This window comes from Alligator sinensis, unplaced genomic scaffold (genome assembly GCF_000455745.1).
Source record: "Alligator sinensis unplaced genomic scaffold, ASM45574v1 scaffold469_1, whole genome shotgun sequence".
Lineage (NCBI taxonomy): Eukaryota > Metazoa > Chordata > Crocodylia > Alligatoridae > Alligator > Alligator sinensis.
Genome location: NW_005841934.1, coordinates 155,512 through 171,263, shown reverse-complemented (window position 1 = coordinate 171,263; position 15,752 = coordinate 155,512). Strand labels below are relative to the sequence as shown.

General features: G+C 43.8%; 1 protein-coding gene across 1 annotated transcript in view; it reads right to left on the bottom strand.

Annotated features, from left to right (window-relative positions):
- The window catches only part of MAGI1 (membrane associated guanylate kinase, WW and PDZ domain containing 1), a 182,105-nt gene that overhangs the window by 114,962 nt on the left and 51,391 nt on the right, over nucleotides 1-15,752 (bottom strand). The window lies entirely within an intron of this gene.

Below are 15,752 nucleotides of genomic sequence, written 5' to 3'. Positions count from 1 at the left end.
AGGGCTGAGACGGGGGGGGGAGGGGAGAAGAGGAAAGGGGAATCTCAAAGGACGACAACTGCAAAGAGCAGATCTCTCAAGTATACATCAGTTATGAAAACTGTGCCTTGTACTTGAGCCTGATTAATTATGCATGCAGGATTTTTACAATTAAATTATTCACTCGTTAAATATGTATTTTTAAATGTTTGACGGATGATAATAGATCCCGAGAAGTTATTCCTGCCCACAGCTACACACACCGTACATTTTGGCGCACTGGCTATATGCTGAACACCTGCATGGCCTCATTGCACCAATCTGCAAATTCCTCGAGGTTCATACACTATTGATCTTTTCACAGCCCCCCGCAGCCTCAAAATGCAGAGATGCTAACTGTAGATGCTTAACAAATTTTAATCGACCAAGACTGGTAGCAAGGTTTCCAAACAGAAAAAAAGAATATTTAATGCCTTATGCTCAAACACAGACGGCAACCTTTAGGCGCTCTGCCGTCTAGTAGCATGCAAAGCTTAAATTAAACATCAGGTTTATGGAGCTCAAGCCTGAAGAAGCTGGCTGATCATTATTATTGCTTGGGACGTCTATAACTACTTAAAAACTGATTGCACACATCTGTTACAACTGGATGGAATATGCATACTGCTCCAAGCCAAGTCTGAATTTGAGTGAATTTTTATATGCAAGTTTTAGGACACTGAAAATACGGGGTTATAACAGAAATGGCTGACCTGATTCAACCACTGAGGTGCAACCTCGCTACTCTAATTATGTACAGTTGGAGATAATAAACACCGCTGCAAAATGGAGGGCTCTGTCGATAATCCATTTTCCTATTAACAACAGCAGGCTTCAGCAAAGGGTTCAGCAAAATCCAGCAAGTAAATTGAGCGGCAAAGCCAGGAAGGGGACCATCTCAGAGGGTCCAATTACAATCCCTAAAAGTTGCTCAACACATTATTATTTATTTTACTGCCATAGACCTAAAGGACCCAATCGGGACTTGTGTTAAAGGGACACCTAGAAATTACACTTTGAAAGGCATGAAAACAATAAAGATAATGGCCACGATTTTAGTATGCAATTAGTGACTTTGGAGGCACACTTTAGTAGATTATAAAGGGGTTCAACATCCAGAAGAGATGACAACTGGGATGTTTGAAGTCACTAGTTGCGTAAGATATTGTTATAACTGGCTGAAGACCTGATATACCCCTTGCAAAAAACTACCTATTTTTCTTATGACTAAGAAAGCAAAATAACAGCTCTCTCATTTTTAATTTGTTTTGGGGGGAGTTCCTTCTATCCTTCCTTCCTTCTAGAAATCAGCCTTTGAGGCTGCAGGGTATTCATCCATTAAAGGAAAAAAAATGTAATTTTCAACACCACCACCACCAAAAAAACTAAGTTTTTAAAAACAGTGTTCTTGGCACAAAGGAAATTTCCAAATGAAAAACTTGGGCAAGTTTTAACTGCCATTAACACATGCATAATGGATTTTAATAAGCTTTAGAAATCACTCTCAAATTCATGATTATATTCACTTTGCAAAGCAAATTCCAAACTGACGGTAATGCCAATTGGTTATTAATCTTTGTAGATTAGGGAAATGCAAACACTTTATGCCCAGATGAGTTTGGAATTTGCAAAACAAAATACATGGGTCAATATTTAATCGATGTCAACCCATGAAAGGGAATATTTGTGCAGCGCTGGTCATTATGGAACTAACCTTTATAACTGTTACCCCAAAGACAATGACTGTACAGAGCCCAGGGACGCGGCACCCTTTCACAGAGAGGAAACCCATAGATGAGGCAAGATGACAAGATAAATGGACCAGATTTGGTTCCCGACAGCTGTCCTACTGCATCTCTCACAGACTGCTTTCTTGGATCACTGTTACATGCTGGGCTCGGATACCGTGCACACATTAATTTGAACCCGGTCTTCTACAGTATTAGTAAAGACCATCAGCACGGAGCTGAAGACGGATGGGAATACATGAACCAGAATAACAAACAAAGCAAAGGCAAAGTCTAGCCCAGTGCATTTAATGGCAAAACTCCCATGGAGCCGGGAATATCCTCTGCAAGCTCCAAGGAGCAAAATCTCACTGTAGGACACTTGGGTTTCTGTCGATGGGAGTCTCCAGTGTGAGCAAGGAGTGCGGACTGCATCCCTGACGGGAAGTGTGCAATCTGCATGCTTTTATTGTAGCCTCGCCTCTCCAATAAATTACCGAGTTCAAAGCAGCGCATTGTTGGAGAGCTGGAAATGGTGCGTATTCATGGCCAAAACTCCTCGCAGACACCCGGGCCACCTGTCAGACCAACAGGCACCAGCCCGTCAGGGTGCTTTCAGGCCACCTTTAGCCAGTCTGAAAGGCGGTGACCCTGGTGTAACCCAGAGCCCTTCCAGCTCTTTCCATTTAATTATTCTACGCCACGTGACAAGTCAGAAAAATAATACGGTATCTGGTTGGCTTCCCGTTCGGTCCAAAAAAAAAATTACATCTAATACTGCAAGTGCCCTTGGGGGGGAAAAAGTTAATGGAATTAAAATAAATCTATACTCTGCCCACTTCACCCTTACGTAATGAAAGTCAGCTGTGCATTCGCCACTTCTAATCCCATCTCCAGAGGCTAATCAGATGTTTTTAAAAAACTTCTCCCAGGTTACTGTGTTGATTTCTACAGGAAAATAATAATAATAGAAACACTTTTAACTCATCATGTTCTGGTCTTGAAGCAAAAGTTTTCCAATCCAGAAACCAATCTCTGCACTTTGGTCTTTACAAAGTACCGACACGGGAGGCAATGAGAAAATCCATAAAGCAGAAGTTTGCTTGGAAATAAATGAACGGATCTGATGAGGAAAAGCAACAGCCACGTGAGTGTGGGAAATAATCCATCTAAGAGTGGCATCATTAAAAAATTTGGCATCTGCTTTGATCAGCTAAGTAAAACCTTAACCAAGCTCCCGTCCTAATAGAGCGAGCTCTAATAACTAAGATCACACCGTTGAAAATCTCCTACCTGAACCCACACTTCCCCCACCTCTTTGAGCCTAGGGGCTGGATGGCCAGGTGCATCGTTACCGGTTATGTCACTTCGCTCCTCCCACGCGTCCACAAAGCAGGTTGCTTTGTTCAAGAAAAGCCTGCTGTTCCAGCTGTGTTCAAAGGTGCTGACATTTTTTTTGCATTTGCATGGCTTAAAATGGCTGAAGCAGCTCAGGTCTCCTAGAAGTGGCTATACAGAAATAATGGAGCATCAGAGAAGTGTCTATTTCCCGGTTCTATATCATTTTATATTTAACAAAGCCAATGTAATTAGCCCCACGAGCCCACCTCCAGGAACAGCTTCAGCTCCTAGTAGGAACATAGTATATGCTATGCAGTAATTATGCTTCCAAGCTGTTGGGGCTTCCTTATCTGCATGCATATGAACTAATTTGCTATACATCTGCTATAATGACAGCATTAAAGCAAGAATTTTATAATGAATCCATCCTCTTTATGGCAACATAGTACAATTACTTTATTAGCATACTGTGTATCTATCTATCTATGCTTGTAATTGCTCCCAAACAGAAAACAGAGTAGCCAGAATGCAATCTTCCCATATGCCCAGGCCCCGAACTTTCCCCTTCCTCGCCGATCTTTAAATAAATATGTGCACAAGAATGTGAATGTCTAAAACGCCCGCTTTACAATCCCATTCCTTCGTTGTTCCAGGGGAAGTACTGCACCAAATGCCGTTAAGCACGACTAGGTGAATAAATATTCCCATAATGCACCAAAGGTTAGGAGATGAAACAGTAATAATCAAATCAGCAGCTGTTTGCTCCCAGCCTTGACATCAATCATCAACTGCTGTTGACTAGCTACTGTGAGCACCAGAGCCAAATGGAAGGGAAGGGAGGAGGGGAAGGGAAGTGCATTCAGGCTGCAAGCCCACCCGGAAACCGAAGAAACAAAAGCAAAATTATTTTTAAGTTGGGTGGGGGGGGAGGAAGAAATCAATGAATAGGCACTTAAACCCTGGCAACTTGCTCTGATTGCTGCTTTGGAAAGGCAGGCTAATGCCGCCCTCACAATTGTTGGATTTTTCGGGTTTTGAGTTATCCCAGTTGGCTAGTCCAGCATGCGAATGCAACCTCATAAATCTAGTCTCCCACCCCGCCCCCTCCTTCGCTGCTTCAGTGCTGTAATATCCAGGGAGCAGCATCCTCGACTGTCTCCGTTTCACAACGCATCAGCATCGCGAGAGGGAAATCTGCCTTCGGTTCTCCGCTGCTGCAAACGCGAGCGGAGGGAAACTTGGTGGTTTCTGGGTGACGGTCCCTTTTGCCCATTTGGTTTCCAAGTGAATTATGCAATTCTCTACAAAAGCTTATTTACAGTAATTAACCTCTAAAAATAAAATCAATACAGGGCTTGATTAATGACCCCGTGCATGTTTTATGGATTTTTTTTTTTCCATTGCATTTTCAAGAATAGCGCTGCAGTTTTACATTTTTATTGCATGCATACAAGAGAAAATTAGGGTTGGCTTGAAGCATTAAAACAAAGGTGCAGCCGTTTCTCAAGTGAGGGCTCTACTCTTGCCATTCATGTTTAAATGCCTCCAGCTCTCAGAGCCACATTTGCACATCAACAAGCTATTTCTGAGGGGGGCTGTCCGAGGATTTGAACCCATGGCCTTGAAACCATAAGTGGATGCTTATCTTGTTGGGATGATCCGACTGCAGCTGACTTCCTTCCCCTTGGGCAGGGGGCTGGATCCAATGATCTCGCAAGATCCCTTCCAGCCCTAATGTCTATGATATCTATGAAATTTGTAAGTAAAAATCCTACCCTGGAAATAACAAAGCAATGAAGTGTCATTCCTATTGCTGAGTGAATCTCAAAGGGTCTGGAAGTCTGATTCATTTAAAACTTCCAAAATATACTATTTTGAACCTTCTCCAAACTGGTTAATTTTAGCGAATTGGTGCAGGAACCTCGTAAAAGTCCCCAAAAAAAGCTTCATGCTTTCTAGTGATGCTTCTAGTATCCTCTACCTGAGCTTAGAGGAAGCACTTTTCATTCGAGAATCATAAAACCATTGGCAAACATGCCTCTGAGCTGCTAACCAATAGGTCAGAATTATTCTTCTGGACAGAGATGGGTAAACTGAGAAAAAGAGTGGCTAAAAGTGCGTATTCTCTGCAGGTCTAGGAAGAAAGCAATGGCAGGCGTATCAGCAGATCCCAGGAGTCCCGAATGAAGTTACATTTAATTCTTCAAATGAGTTAATCCATCACTCATTGCTGTGACCCATCTCAAGTCTAAACCCAATGGCATGGGATCTGGGGAGCAGATTTCCCAGCCCCATTTCCTTGACCTTGCTTAATAATAGGCCTTAAATATTTTGCAGGACCCGATGATAGAGCAGTTAAGGTGTCCAGGCTCTGTTCCAAACTCACGCCAAAGACAGCCCCGTGAATTCACTCAGCTGTAAATGGTTTCCTCGTCTTTCAAAGGCAGCTGGGTGTGATGTTGGCCAAAAGGACTCCCATGTGTGCACTTGGCAATAGAAACCGGTCTGCCTTAGCCATGCTAGACCAATGGGCATTAGGCTCGACAGAACTTGACTCAAACATATGGCAACAGACAGACTCAAAAAAACCCCAAACCCAACCAGCTTTGAACGCAGTCTATGTCTGATGCAGAAAAGGTCTAGCTGGATTAGAATTAGCCTAGGAAGGCAAGGGAAGCCTGGCACGGTCCAAACAGAAAACATCCAAGTCAGCTGGCTTCGGACTATATCTTTTGATCTCAAATTGTGTTGTAACATCTCTCAGCAAAGCACTGTGCACTGATACACCAACTAATTATTAAGCAAAACCTGACACCAGAGCACATGAAACAAGAAATGAAAGAGTATATAGGGAAAGGATGGAATTAGATCCCCCGTTTTACAAAGGTTTCTACCAATGCAGCCTATAGCCATTTAGTTTTCAGTAAAAGGCTGCAATTAGTTTATTAGAGGGATTATATGAAGCGATAGCAGTAGACTCACAATGCACCCCACAAGATCTGGCAAGAAGCATGGGCCTGTGCAGACTAGTGGGAGCAGACCACATAGAAAGGTTGGACTGGAGATATGACGAAGAAGTAGTCAACTCACTGATCCAGGACGTGCGTTCGAATCCTATGTGCCAATGGGAAAGGAAGGTGAGAACCAACCTTGGGTTCCTCTGGAGGAAAAATATCAGGATATTCTACAAACTCTCCCACGACTGCCAATAAAATACTATGCTCCATAACGCTGCCCTAAAAAACTAATGCAAGAAGACTTGTGAAAAAGTTCAGTTCACGTTTGGATTCAAAGACGGATTTTCCAAAGCACTGGTAATGTTTGTTGGGTTCAATAAAGACAGTCGTGCATGAATGACAAGGACTAAACACCAACTTTTACTGTATTGTGGAGCTGTGGACCACAGCCTCTATAGCCCCTTGCCTCGAACTAACCAACTACTCCAAGGGACCATGTCTCAAATCCTAATTTCTTCAGTTTTTTTTAATCGTGGGAGCATCTCTAAAATACAACTTCCATCACTATGACACTCACAGGACTTTGCTGCACATATTCCACTGGACGCCAGTGGCATTTGTGCCCTAAATTCATGTAGGCATTGCTGAAAATCCTGCTTCCCTAAATGAAGCATCTGCTTTTTCCAGAACGCTCACAAGCCAACAGCTTGTCTGTTGTGCTCCAGAAATCTGGCTGTTTGAAGAAGGTGTCCAAACAGAGGCGGAGCGATGTTGAAAATAGGAGCGTGCATTTCATTAAATAACCCTCCTAACTAGTGTGCTGAAAAGACAACAATTCCAGGCCCCAGGTGATAGCTTTGTTGGTGACTGGGGCCATTATCCACCCCCCCGTGAGCACAGCATAATGAAAATATTACAATAATTAAGTAACAGAAAAGCAGGAAAACAATCCCAGGCTCAGAGAGCAATAGCTGTGCATCCAAAGAGTGAGGCTTGACACTTAGCCTCAGCAAGTTCATTGAGGTTTTACTCTCCCTACCATTGCACTGACCATAAAAATTAAAGTGGTGTGTACCTGCAAGTAACACCTTCCATTAGTGTCCATCATTGAGACACTCCATCTCCGGGGCCTAGAAACCTAGAGCGTGTCCTTTTAAGACCAGAGCAGCCGCTGAGTTGATGGGCAGCTTTTCCCATCAAATAAAGAAACAGCCACCTCCACTATAAAGGTTTCATTTTGCTGCTTTTCAAGCGCACTTTGTGAGAGTTCGTAAGAAAGAAAACAGCTCCATCGGCACAGCAAAGGCTGTGAGGCTGGAAAATCATTCTGCTTTGTTCTTTGTTTCGTATCAAACACAGTTGTATTCAGAGCAGTCCAGCAAGCTTGTATTACATGCACAAGTACACCAATCAACAGACTTTTTAGGACTCTCAGAAAAGGGACTGGCTCATGTACTACCAGTGTTGTCTGGAGGCAAGCGCTTATCTGGTTGGAAGAACATTTGGTTTTACTATGAGCCCTGTCAGGGATTCACTTCTCATGCTGACAGGGTGCGTCTACACAAGACACAAACTGCGCAGTAGTGTGCAGGGCAAAAACCATGCTAACATGCTACTGAACAGCAGTATTAAGCTACTGCACAGTTAGCGCCACTAAAAAGCCGTGCGCCAGTGCTACTGTGCAGTAGCATCAGTTACTGCGCACTGATTTAGTACTTAGTTATACAAGTGCTACACTTAATGCGCAGTAACTACAGTGCATTAATGAACATGCAGACGTGTCAGCTATAGGCTGATTTTCCACATGCACAACCCCAGGGACAGGCAACAAAAGAGGACTTTCCTTCAAAAGTCTTTCTGGAGGCTTCCTCTCCATCTTTCAAGGTGCCTGGAGGTCCTTGGGTGAAAAATGCCTGCAGCATCAATAGCCAACAGTGCACTAGACTATTTCCAGTTTTTGCCAGTGGGTGTCCATCCATGGACCAGCAACTTACATCCACTGGGCCCCAGCTGCCTCACCTCTACAGTGGGGATAATGATACTTACTTCATTTGTAAGCACTTGCAAGGTCTCCTGATGAAAAGTGCCATAGCAGAGCTATGCATTGTTACAACACGACAAGGTTATCTTTTCTTGTAACATTAAATGTGTGCAGCCCTGTAATGTTCGTTTCACTCTTGTACACCCGCATGATATTTATTGTACTAATGCTCCAAGGTGACTGTGTTCCTCTCTTGAAGGCATAAATTTTAATCATTTTGCCAGAAGCCACAGATCAGGCTTCTCCTTGACAACTAGCAGCATTGCCTTTCTTAGATGCAAAATGAGGATCGATGCAAACTGTCCTGTGCATGCCGGCATGGTTTCACTACATAGGCGTAAGGTGTGGTAGGCTATGTCAGCATGTGAATATTCCCAGTGATGTCCATAGGGAATAGCACAGATGCTTAAACTCGAGCACGCACTTCAGCGCTCTTTCAGAGCAAGACTTACACGAACTTCTGGAAACCTGTACGGTACTGCCGACCTCCAGAGATGGAAATACCAGTCAGCCCACCCCCCAATATCATGAGATGCTTTTAAAAATAATTTGGTTTTGGGTGCTCTGGACTTTGCAACAGCTCCAGCCAAAACTCAGCGTGTGCATTAGTGATAGCTGGTGTGATGTTACTGTTGCCTGCACCTCTGGATAACCAGGGAAGCTATTTTGGCACCTTTGTGCTGTAGGTGCTCCCCCCATCTCCGTGTCTACCCGCCTCCCACCCCCGGCAGTGAATGCTGCTCCCTAGCTCCCAAATCAATCTTACTCCCCATATATCCACATTAGTTCTTTCTCCGTCAAGCCTGCTTTCCCCCCAGTCTCAGTAAACACTCAGCCCCCAATGCTTTTGACTCTCAGTTCAGTCCCTAGCTATATCAATTCATTCCCCCACGTCTGCCGCATCAGTGCTTCCCTCCTGCTTTTGATGCAAGCTGGCTCCATCTTCTACCCCGGGGCAGGTCCTGCCTTGCCTTGACCTCACATCAGGTTGCACCCTGCTTCTGGGCTAGCCTGGCAGTCACGGCATGTTGAGGGGACAAGGGCAAGCTGTGAGCACGGTTTTATTCTTGCTGTGCAGCATGGTTGTATAGCACGTTTAAATCTGCTGAAGGTGACCAGGGATTTGTGCAGAAAAGTCTGGCTAGTCCAGCTGGTAGAGATCGACTTTGGCATCTCCCAACTCTTCCCAAAGGGGATACCTTCTTCTGCCTTCCTTTTAACCCTGCTGGTCATTGCCCACCATCTCAGTTGCGGTGGGGTCAGCATTTATTAATGTTTCACCAAAAGTAATATCATCGTGGAAGGCACCTACCGCGGACAACAGCTGACCTGTTTTTCAGGCATGGCTACGCGAAAGAGCAGGTTTCTCCGTATTTCTATCAACCGACAGAAATTACAGTGTAGCTGAGATTTATGTTCAGCATCTGAAATGATCCACATGCAAGCATTAAAGTATGAGTGGGAGAACAAGCAAGTCCGCATCCACACACGCCCAAGTTCTGGCTCTGGGATTGTATTTCTCGGGCCCGCAGTAGGTTGGACTATTGCAAAGGTATCTATTTAGAGGTAACGCAATGGCTTAGCTATTCCATGGCTCCCTGTGAGAGGTGATTAGTCTAGTAATTCACAGCATCAGTCACACAAAAGAACCATGTGCCAATTCCCTAGGCAAGAGGAGGAGGAGGTGCATCCTGTTGCATTGCAATTATAAAAAGGAAAATCGCCAAGGGTGAGGAGGTGGGGGAAGCCCATCTCTCCCTCCAGCATAAGGAGTGGGAATGCCATGGTGCAACAGTCCTTCGTATCTTTAATTCTGCTGCTTGTGAGATTTCAGCTTGACGCTGGGTAAGTTCAATGGACCATGAGCCTGAATGTGTGCACAATGACAAGGCCAGAGGGGGTCCTATGCATTCCTACGACCAGATTTTAAGGGACCTTAAAACGCCAATTAGTATGAAACAAGACAAAGACTACACACTCTTCTTAATGGTCTCAATTACACCCCCCCCCATCATGAATCGCTGTTTTGTATGAGATAGTGTGTGCTAACACTTTAATCCATCCATCTACAACTTGTAGCCCCTCACCCTTCTGATTGATAAATTAGTCTTTTTGCCACTGGTAGGACTGATATCACCCGGTGTTTATCTGGCAAAGGCATCAGCTACTTCATTATCCCCCTTCAAACCCGGCCTTACAATTCTCCTTTTCAGAGATACCTAAAAAAAAAATACCTTGACATCAGGTGGGCTGTTGGCATGCTGAAACCACTGTCTACCAAGTGGCCCTAAGTTTTCCATGTCTCCCACATCAGTCTGTATCCACCTGGTGCTTCTTGTGTTATATTTTGACTTGTGAGCTCTTTGAAGCAGGGACCGTCTTCTTGGTCCGTGGCTCTGGGCCATTACTGCTGCAGTACAAGTACTGGCAATAATATAACAGGTCAAAGAAGACTTAGACTGCCGTCCAGTACGCACAAGATGTTATACTTTGGCTTACTTCACTTATAATGGAAATGACCTAAAACCAAGGCTACTCCAAATGGGAGTAACCCTTATTCACCCAAGCCAGACAGGTCATCCCCAGCAGGTGCTACCAGACCACTTGATAGTTATTTGCTTGGTCTAAAATATTACAGAAAACCACTCAGGCAGATTTCAATTTTTATAAGTATACGAGCATTGGACTGAGCTTTTGCTTGGATTCAACCGTAAAGCGAGGCAGACTTTAAGAGGGAGCAGAATGATGCCCGTCTCGAAGCTCTGATATTGGGTCCCCTTCAAGACAAGAGGCAAGTATCCCAAAGCAAAAATGCCTGTATAAAGATCCCATTTCTTTAAGGCTCATAAGAAATTCAGCAAACTCAACTTTGTTTCTCATATTGCTTTCTCATAGCTATTGCTTTTAGTCACGTAGCCCCCACATGTCTACACCACTAGTATATTATATGAGATGTTATTATATACAACCCCCCACCAGTCCTTCCCTTTTCACTGAGTCCAAAAACCAACGCTGCATCCTTTTAACCCTCACTCACTGTGTTAGCATTTATTACTGAATTCAGTTTGCTGCAGTGAGCATGGGACACAGCTTGGTTTTCATTGTGGCACTCAAAAGCACTCATCTTTGGATGCGCTGTAGTCACTTCAGCCTCCCAAAGGTTGCAGACATCAAGTGAATCCAGGAGGAAAGCCAATGACTGTGTTAGCACAAGGGACAAAAAGTGTTCATTCTCCACTAAAAAGATGAAGCAGACAAAGCAAAAACAATCTATGATGTTCACGGGAACTCCAAAATTTGAGCACTACGCAGGTAGAGTCAACTGCACCCTCAACTTTTAAGCAATGTCTTTAAGGACTGCAATGCTATGATCCCCTCAATGTGTGGATCTCAGAAAACCTTCAAAGCAAGGCAATAAATGAAGGCTGGGGTGCTCAAAAGAGTTTTGGTGCCCAGCTCTCATTACACTCTGCTTCATTTGCAATTCCAATTTAGCTGAGCACTTAATTGCCTTTGGCTCCAAACAATCCCAACCTAGGCAGGTAGGTTAGAAAGGGAACAAAAGCTTCAATCTGCTTCTCAACCTGTCTTTTCTAATCAGGAACAAAAACTCTTCACGGCAGAAAACTATTGCTACGTGTCTGTACAGCGCCTAAGACAACGGATTTCCAGTCCTAGTTCGACATGCCATCCTCTTCTGACTTGCTTGGACCCAGAGGGACAAACTTCCATCCTCAACTCCCTCCATGCAAAGATGAAGTTTATGTCCTACCTGTGGGGAATTTTAACCATCTTTAATTTTCCCTGAGTCAGATGAAGGGTGCGCGAGCCCAAAAGATTGCAGAAAAAGACCTTATTTTTTTTTGCAATGTGTTAGTTGGTCTAATAACTCTTTGAACCAAGAGTTGTAGATTTTTGCAGTCCTCTTCTGAAGACCCTTTACAACCAAAAGACTAAAACTGCAGCTCCTGCAGCTCAAAGCAACATTTCAGCTTTATCCTAAGTGGGGTTTTCCACTATCAGCGAGTTCCCCTTGTCCGTTTTCTTTTTCTTTTCCATCTCTCCTCTCTCCCTAGCCCTTCTCCTCTCCTTGGGGCTAAAGGGTGACCAACCTAATCAGAAAGCAGATTTCAGCATCAGACAGGTCTGTCCTGAACTTTGCCACCTCTGATCTCTAGATATTTTACCTCATTTTACAGGATTTCAGCTGTTCTAAAGAAAAAAAACAAAACCTGCCCACGTCGTCAATCAGATTATAACTTACATTCATAAGGAAATGAAGATGGCAATACTCAAAGATCTGTTATAACCTGGCATCGGTTCTGCAATGCACACCTTGCCTAACAAGATGAGCATAAAAATAAAAAATAAATAAAATCAGAAAATATCAAAATGCTATAAATTTTCACAGTAGGATCAACCACTTCCCCTTTGCTGTGCTCTGTGCAGTTCATATGGTTTCCATTTTGGAGCAAATCATGTCTAGTTACTGTCTGCCTGCAGAAACAAAACCATCAGTAACATTTCCACAGGGTCATCTGAAATGGGTCTCTGATAATGCACGGGGCTAAAAGGTTCTCTTTTTACCTCTTTCCTGCAGCCAGCATTTAAACTTTATGGTCCTTGAGACACTATCAAAGGCATATGTGATTAATAATGAGGCTTGTAAAGAAACATGTTAAACATACAACTGCGTGCTTTTTATATATAAAGAACAGGGGAAGCCTTTCCAGACAGAGAAGCAGGTTACTTTAATATCTCTAGCAACCAGCCTCGAGCAGCTTCGTGCCGGAAAGAACGACCAGCACCTTATTTTTCTTCGACAGATGAAATGTTAACAGGATCACCTGGCTCTCACACAGAGCCTTCCACCAGAAAAATCATAAAGCAGTCGACAAAGGAGTGCTGCATCACTGTCGGCACGTTACAGATAGGGAAACTGAGGCACCAAGCGGGATGACAATTGTCTCAACGTCACAGTAGCTCAATGGCAACACCAGGAAAAAACACCCAGGTTTCCCAAGCTATGCTCTGACCTCAAAAGAGATGTTAGGGCTGGAGATGTCCAGATCCCCCAAATCTCTGCCCATTTTTTCTGAGGCCTGGGGTAGAAAAATTGGAAAACTGAGGAACTTTCCAAAACCGTCACGCTGCCAACTAACATCCACACAAGCAGAGTTATGTGGATAACAATGAGCCTCATAGGCTCATCCTCTCTCTGAACAGTCGCAGCATTTTGCCATTTCTGTTTGAGGGGTTGGGAAAATTTAAATGATACATCAATACATTTAAATGCTGGGATCATCGTGCACAAAGAGGGACAATTGTGGCTTAAAGAAAACAAAGACAAGGAATAAAAATACGCCACGCCAGATGTGTTTGGGGAATGTCCTAAACACAGGGGAGAAACATAACACAACCTAAAAAATATAAGACAATCCAAAGACTGCTGCAAGGCAACGAGGTCCATGCGATGCAGATTTGCTCGTGATCCTTGAAGTGGGGGGGACGACGTTCAATACATATTGTCCTGGCTAACAACACACTTCCCTTGATGTCTCCGTACAGAGCTATAAAACTTGGCTGGCAAGTCAAGCTCCTTCAAAACGAAGCATGAATCACGGTGCATTTTCCAGCCTGCCACGGCTAGATGATGGCTATCCCTTCTGACCTTCAAGGTGGTCTACACGGCATAGGCTGGAAGAAACATTCCTACTTTTAATTATGCTGAGCCTCTCTTCACAGCCAGCAAGCAAGGCATCTTGCCTTCCCTCATTTCTTAGAAGGAGCTTCAATGGTTGCATTATGGAAAGTCAACAGGTCCACAGCTTTGCCACAGACTTAACAGACAGCCTGGGTCAAGGCTCCTTTGCTCTCCATCTCAGCATCCCCACCCAGAAAAACCATTGCAAAGATGAGCTATAATCACTATGAACTGGTCTGAGCAGGTTAAGTGCCCAGCCTGATTTCTGAGACCTGCCAGCACCCCCAGACCTTATGGGCATCCAATGGCACCGTTAGTACTTGGCCCTACCAAGATATCAGGCTCCGCATTATTTAAGCTGAGCAAAACCATAGCAGAAGCAATACTCACACAACCCATTTCACCTTTACAACACTAACCTCGTTAACCCTCACAACATCGTCTCAAGGTAAAAATTCTTATCCCCATTTTACAGACAGGTCAACCAAGTCGAATCAGGACAACCAGGGGCTCAAAACACCATGCCGAATCAAACTTTGCATCAGGTTTGTTACGTAAGCCTTGGGAAGAGACTCCATTCAGAGCGGCACTGAGCTGTTCACTTATAGCAAGATTTAAATCCTCCTATTTCACAGCTCAGTAACTGAGTTTAGCCTCCAAATTCTACCCAATTTACTGTTCACCAGCAGACTGAATGTTTCTATGACTTTAATTCTGAAATGACAACAGGGATAGTCAGTTTTACAAAGAAAATAGCTGCCTCCCCTACCCCGAGTGTTTTACCAATTCTGCCTCGACTGCCTTGCTTGTTTTGAGGTTGGCACCCTGTTAGCTACATGACCAAAGCCAGCACAAATTCAGACTGGCACTCTCCGAGCCCCACACACACACACATCGAAGTGGCTCAAAAACACAGGCCGTTTTGAAAAATGAGACGGGCTTCTTCTATTTCATCGTGTTATTTTTATTCCCTACCAAGGAAAGACGACGGACGTTACAAGATACGCCACTGGGATGTTGAGTAAGGGCAGGGCATGACACTGAAGATTTTGAGAGAGACAGAGAGGGAATAAAGCCTAGGACATCCCCACTCTGTAATTTCCAAGGCTATTTTTTTGCAAAAAAAGGGGCTAGGAATGTACTTAAACTCAAATGCTTGGTGTTCACCAAAATGTAGAGGTTTCTCCCGGATCTGACAGAATTCTCTCTCTCTAAATATACGTGCCGAATATTTCTATCCATTTGACTCCAAGGTACCTGCTCTCAGAGGGCAAGCATGCATGTTTTATACTGAGCTGGTATTTTTTAAGTTATTACACTACCCTCTTTTTTAAAAGTAAAATCCATTTTTCACACCTCACCTCTCCAAGACAATAAGGGGGAAATCCCCAAGGCAGCAGGTGGGATAAAGTGGTGGAAAAGCAAGGTTTTGAGAAAGGTGGGACGGGATGGAGGGTCACAACCAGCCTCCGATGGAAAACTACCTTACACCCCTAATTATGAAGTCAGAGTCAAGACTATATTTATTATAGCATATTACTAACTCATTAAATCATAAAAGCTTCTTTGAGACTGTTAGAGATTATTATTTAAACTGCCATTTAGAAGCACACTGAGTCACAGCATGGATAATTCATTCCTATGCTACTAAAGTACTACATGGTGTGTACGTGTCTGTATGGACATATATTGAGAAGATATCTTGCTTGCACAGGCATAGTATTCTTTACTCACTTGAACTGGAAACCCAATTAATCCATTTTCAAAATGATGATTTCTTAATTTAGCGGAGGGCTAAATAGTGTCTAGACACGTCCTTCATTTACTGGAGAACTGAAGTGTCCAGAACCGGAGCCGAATCCCATTTTAGCACTGCTTGTACCTGACAGAGATGCAGTTATTAATAAATGCCGGGGATCCAGCTGTTTTGGGAGCACGCTGGACTTCAGTTTTGGAAGCAGGAG